General features: G+C 42.4%; 1 protein-coding gene across 4 annotated transcripts in view; it reads right to left on the bottom strand.

Moving 5' to 3' along the window:
* VIRMA (vir like m6A methyltransferase associated) overlaps window positions 1-17,485 on the bottom strand; it is a 1,734,630-nt gene that overhangs the window by 17,708 nt on the left and 1,699,437 nt on the right. The gene's annotated exons all lie outside the window — the stretch shown is intronic.

Raw genomic sequence — 17,485 nt, 5'->3', positions numbered from 1 at the left:
AAAGATTCATTGCCCTACATACTCTGATGGGGGGGGGGGGGGCTGTGCTCCCCACACCCTACTACTTACACTAACTTCAAGATCACTTGGGTTCAAAGTGGGGCTGTACTCGGGGATACCTCAATTTCAGAAACAGTACTGATTTCAGTCCTTCAGATTTAAAATTCGGGTCACTCTGAGGACTGGAATTAAGGTCCTTGGACTTTCAATGCGTGCCTATGTAGCACAAACATTGTAGGACACTAAGTTCTAGGACACACTAACCCTTTTAGTCTGAAGACGACGACCTATCAAAAGATACACGAAAGCTTGTTATTTATTTATCTTGGTCTATTATTAAACAAGGACTGCAAGAAAATACATTTATGTTAACAACTTTAAAAGACCTAATCTTTGCAAAAGTTCCTGTAGCCAAGTTACTGTCTTAACACTATGCATGCTTTTTTATTTTACAGATAACTGTCAGGATTTAGTATTCAAATAATTTTAAGTACATAAATAAAGTTATAACTATCCCCTTGCTCAGGAGGCACTTGGACTCCATCTTCTAGCAGTCACATGACCTAAGTTGTTCCTTGTGCCAATGCCACTTTATGGGCTTTATGCAATAAAAGAAAGTCCCCCCCCCCCCCGTTTTGTTCCCAGCTCCTTCATTAGCAACCATTCAGATAACTTCCTCTTATTCCATACTGTAAATTACAGCAAGACCTTCAAGTACGACAGAGAGAGAAATCCAAATCAGATAAAGACACGATGGGTCACTGAAATTGTGCAGCAGTTACTAACAGAAACCCCCTGAACAGGGTGTACTCGTGTAACATTTACTAAGACCGTTTACAGCAGCAGGATACAAATGCTCAGAGAAAGCACACAGCAGAAAAGAAGATGAAGCGATGTAGTGGTTCTGAAACCCCATGGGTGTACACGACCGCAAAAGAGGATACTATGTGACATAATGAGAGGGCGTATGGCAGAACATTTTATAAAAGCATCTTTCCAAAATAAGTGTTACTGCCTAGAAATCGGAGTCTGTCTGCAAATCTAATTATGGACAAAATACAAGTGCTGCCACTGTACAGCTGTTACTGCAAGATGCTGTGAAAGAAGGATATTGGTGAGGCTACTACCTACCTCAAATGACGCTTCAGAGCACACATACTTAGGAAACAATTTAATAATAACTTATCCAGTCTTTCTGAAAGATGCTGTGTGATAACTCTGTCTCTTTCTGATAAAGGAAATAAGTTGTTGCAGGTATTCAAGGCAAAGGAAATGAAAAACTTGTACATTTTGAAGAGATTTTTTATTCCCTAAAAGTAAACTTACTGATGTATAAGTGTGTGGACCAGCAAGTGAACAGGCAGATCAAATGAAATCTTGCAGTTCACCTTTGGAAACAGGGAGGGATTACTTCTATGGCAGCTGAATCACCGTGAAAGTATAAACAGAAATTGAATGAGTGACTGCACTTAAATCCTAACAAGAATGTCAGTCTTCAGATCAAATCTATACCAAATGCAATGAGCATTTTGAATATTGTAAAGCATACAAAAGAATTGGAGATGATAATATTTAGAAATGGGAAGGGACACATTCACAGAAAAAAATAGAATTTGTAAGAATACATGCAGAATTATGTACAAGAGTAAAGTAAGGTTTAAGGAAACAGATCAAGCAATTTATGTAATGTTGGAGTGAATGAAAATTGTTGAAAGGATGAATGACAATTGTTGAAAAGAAAACATGTATACTGTATTACACTAATAATGTAAGCTATTACAGTGTTTTCTTTTATATTATCCTATACAATCCTTGTTTCCCACCTTTCTAAGCTAGTATAGTCCAGTTTTCAGGCTAGGGCTGTGATACTAGTTTCTGAGTTGCCCATACCTTACTTGGATAGAAAGAAGTTTCTCTGTTCACCTGTGAGAGAGGGGAGCTTTGAGCAACCTATCTGTCCCTGGAGGAGTGGTTCCAGCCCAGAAGTTAGTAGTTTATTAGCCATTTTGGGCTAATTTATATCTCTTTCACTTCCCTACTATAAAAACCGCTTTTGCACAGTTTTGCGCACCGGGCAGTGCCGGTTAGCTACGGTTAAATTATTCCCGGCTCCACTAAGTCTCAACTCTTCAGTTTTTCCCTTGAAACTAGTATAACTCTCAACCTAAGCACTCAAAAAGCATCTTGCAGCCCAGCACTTGCTCAGACCTAATAGCAAGCACTAATATACCCTGACACCGATTGCCCAGCAGGGAAAGGCTCTTTATTCACCCCTCAAAATCCAAGTGACTAAGCAGCTCACCCTACTGTTTAGGCATGACCAAAGGGCAACTTCAGGTGCACTCTCCAGTCCAGCTGGTGAATCTGGGTATCCTGAGGCAATGTTACAACTGCCTCATGTACACAGACAACCCTCTCCTCCTACCACAAAACACTAACATATGCGAGAGATGCAATTATACAGCCAAACTGGAAGCTAAGATGTCGCCACCCAAGACTGGAACAGACAGTCAAGAGGATTGCATCACAACTCCAGCCACACACAGACCTACTAAACCAGCACTAGCAAAAAATACACATAAATACACAAAATCACACTCGGAGGCTCTAAATTAAAACCTGCAAAAGCATCAGAGACCTCCAAAGCAGACACCCAAACAACCTGCACTTCCCATGTGACTAATTAACTGCAATGTGCTAATAGGTAAAGCTTTAAAATGCTTGGTTAGATAGTTTGACATTGTAATACAGTCTGAAGAAGCGATCTGTGTAGATCGCGAAAGCGCTTACTTATTTTTGTTTAATAAAAGGTAAACCTGTTGTGGAACTCTGCAACTTCTTTATTCTACAACTTCACGTCACAAACCAGACAACATATAAAACTCAAAATCAGTGTGCCGCACAATCACAGCCCTTAAGGCAAAATAACATACCTAACACACTAGTAACAGGTGACTCTATAGTCAGGCACACTGACGTCCCACTCACTAGGCTGGACAAGCAGAAGGTTACTGTTAGCTGCCTGTCGGGAGCCAGAATCTGCCACATAACACAAGCACTCAGGTTACTCCAGAACAAGTACAAATATGACTCTGTCATTGTTCATGTTGGTGTGAATGACCTGAGACGTACCTCCCTGGACTACATGAAAAAAGACATGGAAGAGCTCTCTGATCATGTAGCCCAGGCTGGTATGACCCTGACCCTGAGTAGCATCCTGCCCTCACCAAGAATGATACCTCAGTATAAAGAAAAAATGATCAATTTCAACAATTGGCTAAGCTCCTGGTGTCATTCAAAGGGGATCCAGTGTTTGTCAGCCTGGGACGACATGCTCGACAAGCCGCGTTGCTTCGTAAGAGATGGCTTGCACCTGTCACCCCCTAGGCTTTTGAATACTGGCCAAGGCTCTTGCTGCTCCCATAGTGCCTTTTTTAGGCAAGGCTCAAAAGTCAAACCCACCTCCATAAACAGCACAATTAACAAAAAAACTGAGGGTTATGCTACTCAATGCCAGAAGTTTAAATCTCAAAATGCATGCGCTCGAAGCACTCTTCAGTACGGAGAACGTCGACATCTGTGCAGTAACTGAAACCTGGTTCAAGGCTCCAGAAAGCAACCCAGCACTACCGAGCTACAACTCATACCACACATTTCGGCCTGAAAACACGGACCGAAACACAAAAGGAGGGGGTGTATCCATATTCATCAAGGATACCTACACCTCCAGGTTAATGGCGCAGCATGATACCTCTGAGATCATCCATTTGCAACTAACATCGGGCAAATCTGCAACGCAAATTGTGGCCTGCTACAGATCACCCTCCATGACCCAGGACCACCAATCCACCTTTCTGGAGACGCTAGAAAACACGGAGATCCTACCAAACACCCTGATATTGGGCGATTTCAATTACCCTACCATTCTCTGGGAAAACTACTAGAGTACAAATTCCCTGGCCCAGCACTTCCTGGAATTCATCAACTCAAACTCCCTGGATCAGCTGATAAACTCCCCTACCAGAGGTGAAAACATATTGGACCTGGTCATCACCAACACGGGCGACAGGTGCTCCACACCAGAGGTCAACCCGTCACTGGTTAGATCAGATCATAAACTAATCACTCTGGATGTCCACACCCCACCACCACCCCCAACTAAGGAAACCACAGTAAAAAACTTTTCTAAAGCAAACTTCACCTTACTTAAGAGAGAGGTGGTACGTTTCACAGCCCTCATGTTAAAGGATAACGCTGCCCAAGATGCAGAAACCTTTACAAATGCACTCTATGAGCACCTACAAGGATGCATGGATCATGCCATCCCTAGCAAAACCAAGATTCACTCTTCTAAGAGAAGGAAACCAGTTTGATGGACCCCTGCAATAAACAGGCTATACAATAGGAGGAGGAAACCAGTTCAGAAAAAAAACAAATCCCAAGAAGGAAAGACATCCCTGATCAGTATCAATAAGAAACTGAGGTCCCTCATAAAATCATCCAAGGTTAACTTCAAAAGAAAAATAGCCAAGGATTCAAAAGATAACCACAAAGCCTTCTTTAGCTATGTTAAGAATCTAAGTGGCAACTCGCAGATATGCACTGAACTATTGGCAAAACAGCACAAAATATACTGAACCTACTGATATTGCCAACATCCTGGCAGACAGATTCAGTGCAAACTTCACCCCCCCCCCCTCACCTCCAAAAGGGTCCACAACATGGGAGGGTGGCCTAATGGTTAAGGTGTTTGCCTTACAAACACAAGGTGCAGGGTTTGAGTCTCACAAGGGATAATTGGCTAGGCTTAAAATGGCTCGCAAGGGCAGTTAGCTTAGTACTAATCTATGAACTAATCTATGAACAATACCGGAAAAGTGTAGTGTCCCAAAAATCACAGACTCACAGGTGAAAACAGCCCTCTCAAATGCCAAAAACACAGCGTCAATGGGACCAGATGGTGTCCAGGCTGCGTCTTGCACGAACTACAGAACGAACCTACCCCCCACCTAAACACGCTGTTCAACCTCAGCCTCTCCACAGGCTACATGCCCATAGAATGGCGCACAGCAATGGTTATTCTTCTCCACAAAGGAGGGGCCACAACTGACCCTGGTAACTATCGCCCCATAAGCCTGACTAGCCAGGTCTGCAAGGCTATGGAGCGCATCACCATGGAACTCATTAACAACTGACACTGGGAACCTCCAAGCACTTGACCCGACCCAGTTTGGCTTTTGTTAAGGGCAGATCATGCCTACTAAACCTGGTTGACTTCTTCGAGACAGTCACCAAGGCCATAGACGAGGGAAAGGTGGTTCACACAGCCTACCTTGACCTCGCCAAGGCTTTCGATACCATTCCCCACTCGGGTATTACAGAAAAACTCACCAGCCTGAACATAAACCCCTACGTCACAAGATGGGTTGCCAACTGGCGTACAGACAAAACTCACACAGTAAGAATAACGGGCTCCAGGTCCGACTCTAAACCAGTCACAAGTGGCGTCCCCTAAGGCTCGGTCCTGGGACCCCTACTGTTCGGCATATACTTCTCAGAAGTACAGGAAAACACAGGAGGACTATGGCTAACCAAGTTCACCGATGACTGCAAACTGGGAGCCATAACTGGCTCTCCGGCTGACACGGACATCCTCCAAAAGGGCCTTACTGAGACAGACACCTGGTGCCAAAGACATGGCCTCAAGCTAAATGCCAAAAAATGCACAGTCATCCCGTTTGGGAAAAACAAAACATCCAATTATCACATAGGTGGGCAGCCCCCTTAATACAGAAGAGGTAATAAGAGATCTGGGGACCCAGGTAGATAGTAATCTCTCCTTTGACAATCATATTGCCAAAGTAGTTAGGAAATCCTTCTATGTGGCCCATCTAATTACTAAAGGGTTCGTATCTAGAAATAAAGAGGTTATAGTGCCCCTCTACTCATCGCTCATTAGACCCATCAGAGTACAATGCCCCATTTGAGATGTACCTCACAAGACACTTCCAACAGCTGGAAAGACCACAAAAGTACCTCACTAAGAGGATTACTGGTCTCAAACATATGTCCTATGCAGCCCGACTGAAACAACTCCGGCTGTACTCAGTGGCATACCTCTTACTCAGAGGTGATCTCTGCCTGACTCACAAAGCCATGTCCAACTCAGAATTGATGGACATGCTCCACCTAAAGAAATCCAAGTCACTGGGAGCCACGCGCTCTAGTGAGCTAAACCTCGCCACAACAATAAATAGAACATGCTGGAGGGATAGATTCTTGTCACACAGACTCCCCACGCTTTGGAACAAAATTCCAAATTACATCAGGCAGAGCCCCTCACTAACACTCTTCAAGAGAAACCTTGACGAGTGGATGGGTAACAGAAAATACACCCTTGGGATCACTTCACTGGCTCTGCTTGACAGTGGATCAGTTAATTAATCAATGGGACGGCGAAAGCAGATACACACTGGCTAGGCTTATAAATGCCCTCGGGCAGATAGCCTAGTACCTACCTATGAACCTATTAAAGTCTATAACCTCAGGTTATAGTTTAAAACTGACAACTCAATAACAATGTAAAAATGTCTATCTTCAATGAGACAAATTTCAGAATCACAGAACAGACAAGTTGAAAAGGTGGCAGCAAACTTAAAAAAAAAAAAAAACTTTGGTTAGGGAAATATGAATTGTGATGGGGATGCATCAAGTAAAAAGATCCCACTCCCACAAAAGCTGTTTAGTAACAGGTTTGCCTCCTGATACTTTAATTGTTGAACAGTTCAGACACAACTTAAAATGATGTCTGGCAGTTATGAGCTGTTAAGTCATAAACATCTATGTGATGTGGAATGTCACACCTCAAGCTGTCTAAACACATTCCTTGCATTTCAAAACCTTTTTTTTTTAAAAAATCATCTTAAAAAGCATAAGACAAATGTAAATAAATTGTGAACAATAAAAGCTATTAAAATGTACAAATGGCAATGTTATTAGTAAGAAATAATCTTTACAGTGAGAAGTCAATGCATTCACAGTCTTTTGATAAATACTACATTAATAATTTTCACAAACCCAGAATTATATTTTTGTTAAAATTTTACAAACTGTCATATCTTGAAACTATAACTTAGACATATATTGTTAGAATATGCTTGTTAGTTAGACATAAGCTTTCACATGGCAGGAAGAAATTCCATCTTCAGTGCATGTTTACTGAAATATTTACAGAAATATGAAAACATACAGTTAATTGTGTAATTAACAATATGACTAGCACCGAATATTTCAGAAGCTGGATGACTTGCATGCAAATTTCAAAGACAGTTTACTTCAACAACATTTAAGGTTTCACTGCATTCCATGCAACAGTTTGCAAGTCACTTTTAAAGTGTTAACTACATATGGAAATATTGCTTGTTTTCATAATTAACAGCAAACTATACCAAAATCTCTAGTATAGTATAATATAAATGAACAGTGGCAATGAATGTTCCTGTCACCCACAATGAAACTTCAAACCATAACGTCTTGACAGCATGTAGGTCTGTCATAGGTTCATGCATTACTACTAGGCTAACTGTGCTTGTGGGCTATTTTAAGCCTACCAATTACCCAATGTGAGAATCAAACCCTGCACCTTCTGTCTGTAAGTTAACACTTTAATCATAAAGCCAACCTCAGTTATGGAAATAAGAATATAAATATGAATATGTGGCATAAAATGATTAATTTCTCCAATGGATGACATTCTAGATTAAAAACCTTCATTTCATTTTGTTACTAAATCCTTGCATTTTCTAATACTGCCTATTACTAACTGGTAAGTAACTTAAAGAAGCCAGACTTAAAAAAGATTTGGATGTCATATGGAGCTATGGGTTTTAACTGAAGTATATAAAAGAGCTACATGCTCGAGTGAGTTAATGAGTTTCTTCCTGTGGTACAAGGTTCGATTCCCTCAGCCTCCATCTGCGTAACTGTGCAACTCCGAGCAAGTCATTCAACCAGACACTGCTCATAAGGTAGGTACTAGGCTATCGGCCCTCGGGCCTATATAAGGTTAGCCAAAAAATGTTCCCTGGCTTTTGCCACCCAAGAAAATGATTTTCCTGTGCCCCTGTTGAGCAGAGCCGCAGAAGTGATCCCCGGGGTGAATTTCCTATTTCCCACCCAATTGTCAAGATTTTTCTTAAAGAGGGCTAATGAGGAGCTTTTGTTTGACATGAATGGGTAGTCTGTTCCAGAGCATGGGAAGTCTCTGGGACAGGAATCTATCCCTCTAGTTTGCTCTGTTTATTGTGGTGACAAGGTTTAGGTCCCTGGAGCATGTGGCTCGGAGAGAGTGGGATTTCTTTAAGTGTAGCATGTCCAACAGACCTGGGTTTGACATGGCTTTGTACGTTAGGCAGAGGCCGTCTCTGAGTAGGTGCTATGTGACGGAGTACAGCTGGAGTTTTTTGAGACAGTCAACATATGGCATCTATTTGAAGCCAGTAATCCTCTTAGTGAGGTATTTCTGAGGCCTTTCCAATTGTTGTAGATGTCCTGTGAGGTACATGCCAAGCAGGGTGTTGTACTCTATAATGGGTCTGATGAGGAATGAGCAGAGAGGAACAATGACTTCTTTTTTTTCTGGAGGAGAACCCCTTTGTGATACAGTGTGTCACGTAGAAGATTTCCTAACTACTGTGGTGATGTGATTATCAAAGGAGAGACTACTGTCCACCTGTGTCCCAAAGTCTCTTATCACACTTTCAGTGTTTAGTAGGCTACCGGCTATGTGGTATTTCATGGGTACAGTGCTTTTCCCACAGGGGATGACAATGCACTTCTTGGCATTGAGCTTGCGGTCATGACTTTGACACCAAGTCTCAGTGAGGCCCCTTTGCAGAATGTCCACATCATTAGGCGATTGTATTATGGCTCCTAGTTTGCAGTCATCTGCGAACTTCATTAGCCAAAGACCTGCTGTGTTAGCCTGGACTTCAGAGAAGTAGATGCCAAACAGGAGAGGACCCAGGACTGAGCCCTGTGGTACTCCACTTGTCACTGGTCTGAAGTCAGACTTGCAGTCGGCTACATTCACTGTGTGGGTTCTGTCAGTGAGCCAGTTAGCCACCCTTCTTGTGACATAGGGATTTATGTCCAGTTTAGTGAGTTTATCTATAATTCCAGAGTGGGGGATGGTGTTGAAAGTCTTGGTGAGGACAAGATAGGCTGTATGCATCACCTTACCCTCATCCAAGGCTCGGGTGACTGCTTCAAAGAAGTCAATCAGGTTTATGAGACATGATCTACCTTTTACAAACCTAAACTGAGTGGGGTCCAGAGTTTGGAGGTTATCTTTGTCTTTGTTTATAAGCTCCAAGATGATATGTTCCATGGCCTTGCAGACCAGGCTCGTCAGGCTAATGGGGCAGTAGTTCCAAGGGTCCATGGTGGCACCCCCTTTGTGGAGTGGGATAACAGTCACTGTGCGCCATTCAGTAGGCACAAAGCCTGAAGTGAGGCTATGACTGAACACGGTACTTAGGTGGGGTGTCAGTTCGTTCTGTTGTCCCTGCAGAACGCAGCCTGGAATGTTGTCTAGTCCCATGGATGCTGTGTTCTTGGCTTTGGAGTGCGGTCTTTACTTGTTCATCCGTGATTACAGGGGCTTTGCATTCTTCCGATATTAAGATGGGTCGTTTGGAGGGTGAGAGGGGGATAAAGTTAGCACTGAACTTATCTGCCAGGATGTTATATCAGTTGGTTCTGTATATCTAGTGCCATTGTGCTGTAGCTCAGAGCAGATCTGAGTGTTGCCATTGAAATTCTTGACATAGCTGTAAAATGCTTTGTGGTTGTCTTTAGAATCAGTGGCGATTTTATATTTGCAACTAGCTTTGGAGGATTTTACGAGTGATCTTAGCTTCTTACTGAGGCTGACCAGGGAGTTTCTGCAATCAGGGGATTTTACTCTTTTTTGCAACAGCTTCTTCATTCTATTGTAGACTTTATTTATGGCAGGGGACCACCAGATAGCGTCTTGGTTCTGTTGGGGATGGCACGATCCGTGCACTCATGTGTGTGTTTATACAGTGCCATTGTAAAGGATTCAGCAGTTATACCTCTATTTTCCATCTGTATGGGTGTCGCGAAGTTTGCCACTTCTGTCTTAAGAAGCATGAAGTTGGCTTTGGAGAAGTTTTTTTACAGTGGTTTCCTTAATGGGGGGTGGGGTGGGATATGGATGTCTAGGGTGATTAGCTCGTGGTTGGATCTGACCAGCGAGGAGTTGACCTCTGGCGTGGAACATCGGTTGCCCATATTGGTAATGACCAGGTCCAGGGTATTGCTGCCCCTGGTGGGCGTATGGACAAGGTGATCCAGGTTGTTGGAATTTATGAATTCCGGAAAACGTTGAGCAAATGAGTTAGTACACGAGTAATTTTCCCAGCTGATGGTGGGGTACTTGAAATCGCCCATTATTAGGGTATTGGGCTGCACCTTAATATTATACAGTATATCAAGAAATGTGTAGTGAGCATCCTGGGGTATGGCGGGGGATCTGTAACAAGCTACAACCTGGACTGCAGTTTTGCCCAGTGTTAGTTGCACTTGGATAATTTCGGATGCGTTATGTTGAGCAACTATCCTGGAGGTGTGGATATCCTTAATGAATATGGACACGCCTCTTCCTTTAGTGTTTCGGTCCAGGTTAGGTGGCCGAAATGTGTGGTATGAATTATTGCCCGGTAATGCAGGAGTGCTCCCTGGAGCCTTGAACCAGGTCTCTGTTACTGCACAGATGTGGATGTTTTCCATTTTAAGGAGTGCCTCGATTGAGTGCATTTTGAGCTTTAGACTTCTAGCATTGAGTAGCATTACCCTCAAATTTTGCTTGCTTGTACTGGCTACGGTGGTGAGTTTGTCGTTTGAACCTTGCCTAAAAAAAGGCACTATAGGGGTGGCAAGAGCCATAGCCAGTCTATGGAATCCCAGGGGCGACAGGTGCAGGCCATCTCTGGCAAAGCATTGTGGTCTGTCGATCATGTCATCCCAGGCAGACAAATACTGGATCCCCTTAGTATGACACCAGAAGCTTAGCCAACTGTTGAAGTCAATCATTTTGTCCTTGTACTATGGTATCATTCTGGGCGATGGCAGGATGCTATTCAGGGCTAGGGTCATACCTGCCTGAGCTACATGATCCAAGAGCTCCTCCATGTCTCTCTTCATGTAGTCCAGGGAGTTACGTCTAAGGTCATTCACACCAACATGGACAATGACAGAGTTATATTTGTACTTGCTGTGGAGTGACCTGAGTGCATGCGTTATGTGGTGGATCCTGGCACAAGACAGGCAGCTGACAGTAACTTTCTCCTTGTTTAGCCTGGTGAGTGGGACATCAGTGTGCCTGACTACAGAGTTGCCTATGACTAGTGTGTTGGGTACGTTATTTTGCCTTATGGGCTGAGGTTGAGTGGCACACAGATTGTGTGGGCTATATGTCATTTGGGTAGTGTTGGGGGGTGGTGGTTGCTTGTGTTTCAGCTTTGGAGTTCTCTGTTGTTTGGGTAGAATTTTATTGACAGCCTCCACGAATGTAGGTGTGTACTTTGTGTTACTATGTGTGGGTTTAGGTGGTGTAGGTTTTTATGGACTATGTGTTGAGTGTGGTGTGGTGCAGGTGTTAACCTTCTCCTCTTGACTGTCTAGTCCAGTCTTGGCTGGAGAGAGCTTGGATTCCAGTTTGGCTATATAAGTGCATCGCTCACAGGTTGTAGTGTTGGGTGGGAGGAGGAGAGGGTTGTCAGTGTACAGGAGCCAATTGCTACATTACCCCAAAATGCTCAGATTCATCAGGTCGACAGGGCAAAACACCAGGAGCTGACCCTTAGACATGCCTGGATAGGTGCTTATTAATTAAAGTACTGAAAACTGTTTTTCTCTTGCAAATGAGGAAAGCTGAGTGCTGCAGTAATTTGTAGATTATTTAGTGTTTGCAACAAGTTTTGAACAAGTGCTGAGCACAATGTAACAGTTTTGAGTGCTAAAATTAGAAAACTGGCTAGTTCTAAGGGAAAATTTGAAGAGAAGACCTTCTGGCACTGGGAATAGTTTAACCCTAGTTAAATGGCGCTGCACGATGCACAAACACAGGTTTTTAAACAGAAAGATGAAAGGGATAGAAATAGCCCAAAATGGCCAATAAAACTACAGATTCTGAGCTGAAACCACTCCTCCAGTGACAGATAGGCTGCTCAAAGCTCACCACTCTAACTGATGAACAGAGAAGCTACTGGGCTGTGTCAGAAAAAGGTCCAAATCGATCAGTGCTCTATCCTGTTAACAAATATAAATAAAATAAATATTTGAGAAGGATAAAACTGTCATAGTAACTAGAAGATAACAGACCTGGAACTCTGCCCAAAATAAACATTTCAATTCAGCAATGTAAGACGTGTGTGGAGGGCTTCTGAACTACAACCAAAGATTTTGAGAATTCTGCCAATAAGCCTTGTGTAAAGAATGAGTTTAATCCAGAAGCCATGGCCTTACATGTTACGGTCCCTGAAGGTGACTGAAAAGAAGAAAGGATGCATCCAGACAGGGCTCTATATCACCAGTTGCCTTAAAGTTACGAAACAAGCTCTTCTGGGCAACCAGAGTGGGAATAATTCAAAATTCAGCTGCTCACACTAAATGAACAGAAAGGAATGGACAACATAAGGGAACGTGTTAACTAACTCCAGGAACAATGTGTCTACTGCCTACATCTCAATTTCAGAATAAGTGTGTGTGTATGCATGAGTGCGTGTGTGTGTGTGTGTGTGTGTGTGTATATATATATATATATATATATATATATATATATATATATATATATATATATATATGTATATATATACACACACACACACACACACACATGTATGGGTCCACTTTGTAAACTCAAAATACTGAAATCTACAGTTTACAAAGCCAAATACTTACATTTCCGAAACCTGCAGAAGCACGAAATTCAAAATACCGAAGCACGGATATTTTGAATTTCTGCTTCCGGTGGTACGGAATGTGGATGTTTGGGCTTAATTTTGGTAAGTTTGTGTGTGTATGTTAGTTAGGGATTTAGTGTGTGTTGTGACTGTTATGTGTGTGTTTGAGGGACTGTAAGATGTGTGTGAGTTTCGTTTGTGTTACTGTTTATGTTATCTCGGAGTTAGAATATATAAGTGGGGGTGTGTGGGGGGTACAGCCCCCCACATGGGGGGGTGCAGGGGGCTTGCCCCCCTGCTTATATGTGGTTTAGCTTAGTTTGTTTGATTGTGGGGGGGAGTTTTGTGTATGTTTATGCATGTACTGTATGTGTAGCATGGGTGCGGGATTTTGAATTTCGCGGTTGTGTGTTTTCGAGTTTGTGAGTTGTGGTTGGGTTTTCAGTTTTGTGGTTTTTGAATACTGAAATTCGAGATTTCAGTATTTCAAAATTACAAAGTGGACCCATATATAGACATATATATATATATATATATATATATATATATATATATAGACATACACACACAGTTGTTTGAAAGTTTTATTATTCAAATGTAACACTGGCCTTTTTGTCTATGGGAGACTGTAATACCCTTTTCCCTCTACTGAAATCTTGGGAGTTGGTATACATAATTAGTAGATTTAAAGTTTTTTTTCAACTGGTTGTGTTTTTGTGCATTTGTGCTTGACTACATCATGATGTATGTCTTGCTGGGTCGACCAAGCAACATGCAGACACATACACTTATAAGTGGCTTACTGTCACAATATTGAAGCCTATAATCTTGAAATGCACAATCCCAAGACAGGCATAACACTGAAGGCCCAAATGCTGAACACCACAATGTGTAACAATCTTGAATGCCCAGCAACAAGTGCTAACATGAATCCAACAGGGGTATGGACCGAGGAATGTGTGTTAACATGGGCTCTGCAGGAGTGTGGATCCAGGAATGTGTGCTAAAATAGGCTCTGCGGGAGTGTGGACTGAGGAATGTGCACCAACATGGGCTCTGCAGGGATGTGGACCCAGGAATGTGTGCTAACACGGGCTCTGTAGGAGTGTGGACCCAGGAATGTGTGAAAACATGGACTCTGCAGGGGTGTGGACCCAGGAATGTGTGCTAACACGGGCTCTGCAGGAGTGTGGACCCAGGAATGTGTGAAAACATGGGCTCTGCAGGGGTGTGGACCAAGGAATGTGTGCCAACATGGGTTCTGCAGGGACGTGAACCAAGGAATGTGTGCCAACATGGGCTCTGCAGGAATGTGGACCCAGGAATGTGTGCCAACATGGGCTCTGCAGGGATGTGGATCCAGGAATGTGTGCCAACATGGGCTCTGCATGAGTGTGGACCCAGGAATGTGTGCCAACATGGGCTCTGCAGGGATGTGGACCTAGGAATGTGTGCTAATACGGGCTCCGCAGGGGGGTGGACCCAGGAATGTGAGCTAAAATGGGCTCTACAGGGATGTGGACCCAGGAATGTGTGCTAACATGGGCAATGCAGGAGTGTGGACCCAGGAATGTGTGCCAACATGGGCTCTGCAGGAATGTGGACCCAGGAATGTGTGCCAACATGGGCTCTGCAGGAGTGTGGACAAAGGAATGTGTGCCAAGGGCACTGCAGGGATGTGGACCAAGGAATGTGTGCCAACATGGGCTCTGCAGGTATGTGGACCCAGGAATGTGTGCCAACATGGGCTCTGCAGGGGTGCGGAACCAGGAATGTGTGCCAACATGGGCTCTGCAGGAGTGTGAACCCAGGAATGTGTGCCAACATGGGCTCTGCAGGGATGTGGACCCAGGAATGTGTGCCAACATGGGCTCTGCAGGGATGTGGACCCAGGAATGTGTGCTAACACGGGCTCTGCAGGATTGTGGACCCAGTAATGTGTGCCAACATGGGCTCTGCAGTGGTGTGGTATCCAGACATGTGTGCCAACATGGGCTCTGCAGGGGTGTGGTACCCAGGCATGTGTGTCAACATGGGCTCTGCAGGGGTGTGGTCCCAGGGATGTGTGTCAACATGGGCTCTGCAGGGGTGTGGTCCCAGGGATGTGTGCTAACACGGGCTCTGCAGGGGTGTGGTCCCAGGGATGTGTGCTAACACGGGCTCTGCAGGACTGTGGACCCAGGAATGTGTGCTAACATGGGCTCTGCAGGGGTGTGGACCCAGGAATGCGTGCCAACATGAGTTCTGCAGGAGTGTGGACCTAGGAATGTGTGCCAACATGGGCTCTGCAGTGGTGTGGACCTAGGAGTGTGTCAACATGGGCTCTGCAGGGGTGTGCTTCCAAGAACAAGCACTGAGATGAGTTCTGCAGGGGGAGCAAGTTAGGGAATTCAGCGTCTGAAGAGTGACATCATTATGGAAATATTTTTTTGCACAGCTAAGTTGTAGGGTTGGAGTCAGGATTTGCACATTCTCAGCACTACCTTACTAATGTGTGCTAAACTTAACCCAAATCCTAACTCTTATCTTAGAAAAACCCTTTCCACAAAACTATCACCACACAAGATACTCAAGACATACATCACAAACAGCAACACACACCCACAACACTAAATATATTCCTTATGTAGCCCTTACTCTAACCATACTCCTTCAACACTTGCACACACACACTCTCACCACTAATGCCAAGACTTTCAGTATACCTGAATGTTCTGGCATTAAAAACCCTAACCAGCACCTACCTTACCCGTTCTTCCTCCTCTGACATTTCAGTTACTTGATAAAGAGTACTTTTAAGCATGTAATTCTAGCTTTCCAATCCAACTTTTTAATCAACTTAAAAAATACCACTTAAGACGAGAGAACATATGCATAGGAAAGAAAACAAGCCATGCTAACCTTTTCTACACTTATATATACCGTATTTGTACTGTGGCATCGTTCTAGGTGAGATTCTATATCGTAGGTCATGTTTTCTTTCTTTATAACTATCATCACCACAACATTACATCACTTGCTCAATTTCTTCCATTATGCTGCATACGCTGCTCACACAAATTCCATTTAATTCTACATAATTTATTCCTATTGTTTCCTAAAGATCCTTCTTCCAGTTCTTTTACAATATTAAGTACTTCAAATACAGTTGGTTTAGAACCGAAAAGACAGCACTTGAACAAACCAGGCAGATACGTTACCGGAAATGGATCCTTTATTCACACAGCATGACTAAAAATACAAAACATAAAGGCTTAACTGGATCACTGTATTTTCATCATGTTTTGACTTCATCAGAAGTAAAACGCATGAAAAAACCCATTATACATGTTAATACCTTAACTCCCCAACCAATTAGATATAACAAGCAATTAAGCAAACATAAAAAAACAAACATTTTTAACTATATATATATATATATATTAAGCAAACATAAAAAAACAAACATTTTTAACTATATATATATATATATATATATATATATATATATATATATATATATCAACATTTAGAGGGTATGTAAAAACAGGAAATAGAATGGCAACTATTTGATATAAAACAAAAATATTAATATTAAGGAGAAGAATAAACAAAACAGTTAAAGAGCTCCCTCTAGAGGTGGAAACAACCTCAGCCAATGTCCATAACTATTAAACCTGAAAGCCTAACCCTAAAACATGTTGTTAAACATTTTAATAAAAATGTAAACACCACAAAAAACAACGCTAGCCACTCCAGTGAATGCTCCGTTACGAGGATGTATAACAGTCCAATGTAAAAAGAATTAACAAGAACGGAGCAATAGCAGGCAAACACAGGCAGGAAAAATCCTTTTTAAAAATTTATTCAGCACCGGTAGCACAATCAGATAAGCGCTTTCACTGTTACAGCTTCTTCAGATCTATACAAAAAGTGCTCCATAGTTAAAAACTTTAAATACTAATTCAAAAATCATAGCACCAATCACATACAAGTGTCAATCAACATTCTTAAAGAGAAATGGCACATACAATGACTGTAACATTGTTTCAAACAGCATAAAAAATACAAGTAGATATATATATGTATATATATATATATATATATATATATATATATATATATATATAAACCACACCTGAAGTAACTCTAAAAACATGTGTATGTACATCTATATGTATAAGCATATATATATATATATAAAATTATATGCTGTATAAACATTTAGGACATAATAATATACATATTCAAAATAAATATGTATTCCGTTTTATAGCTAAACTCATCTAATATGTCGACGCTTCCTCAACTTGGGCTTAATAGAAGCCCTCTCATTGAGTCCTCGACCTCTACTGGCCCTCAGCCGAATAATCCAGTCATTTTCTATGTCTTCTGTATGATTTCTAATATCACCACCTCGTGCGCTTGGTATTATTACCTCAAGGGCTCTAAACAGAAAGTGGTGACTAATATCAAATAGCATGACATGCTTAGCCAGGGCATTGTGTTCTGAACATTTC

The sequence above is a fragment of the Protopterus annectens genome, chromosome 3.part1 (assembly GCF_019279795.1).
Source record: "Protopterus annectens isolate FY-2018-M chromosome 3.part1, PAN1.0, whole genome shotgun sequence".
Classification (NCBI taxonomy): Eukaryota; Metazoa; Chordata; order Ceratodontiformes; family Protopteridae; genus Protopterus; species Protopterus annectens.
The sequence above is the reverse complement of the archived record's forward strand: the minus strand, read 5'-3'. Positions and strand labels throughout refer to the sequence as shown.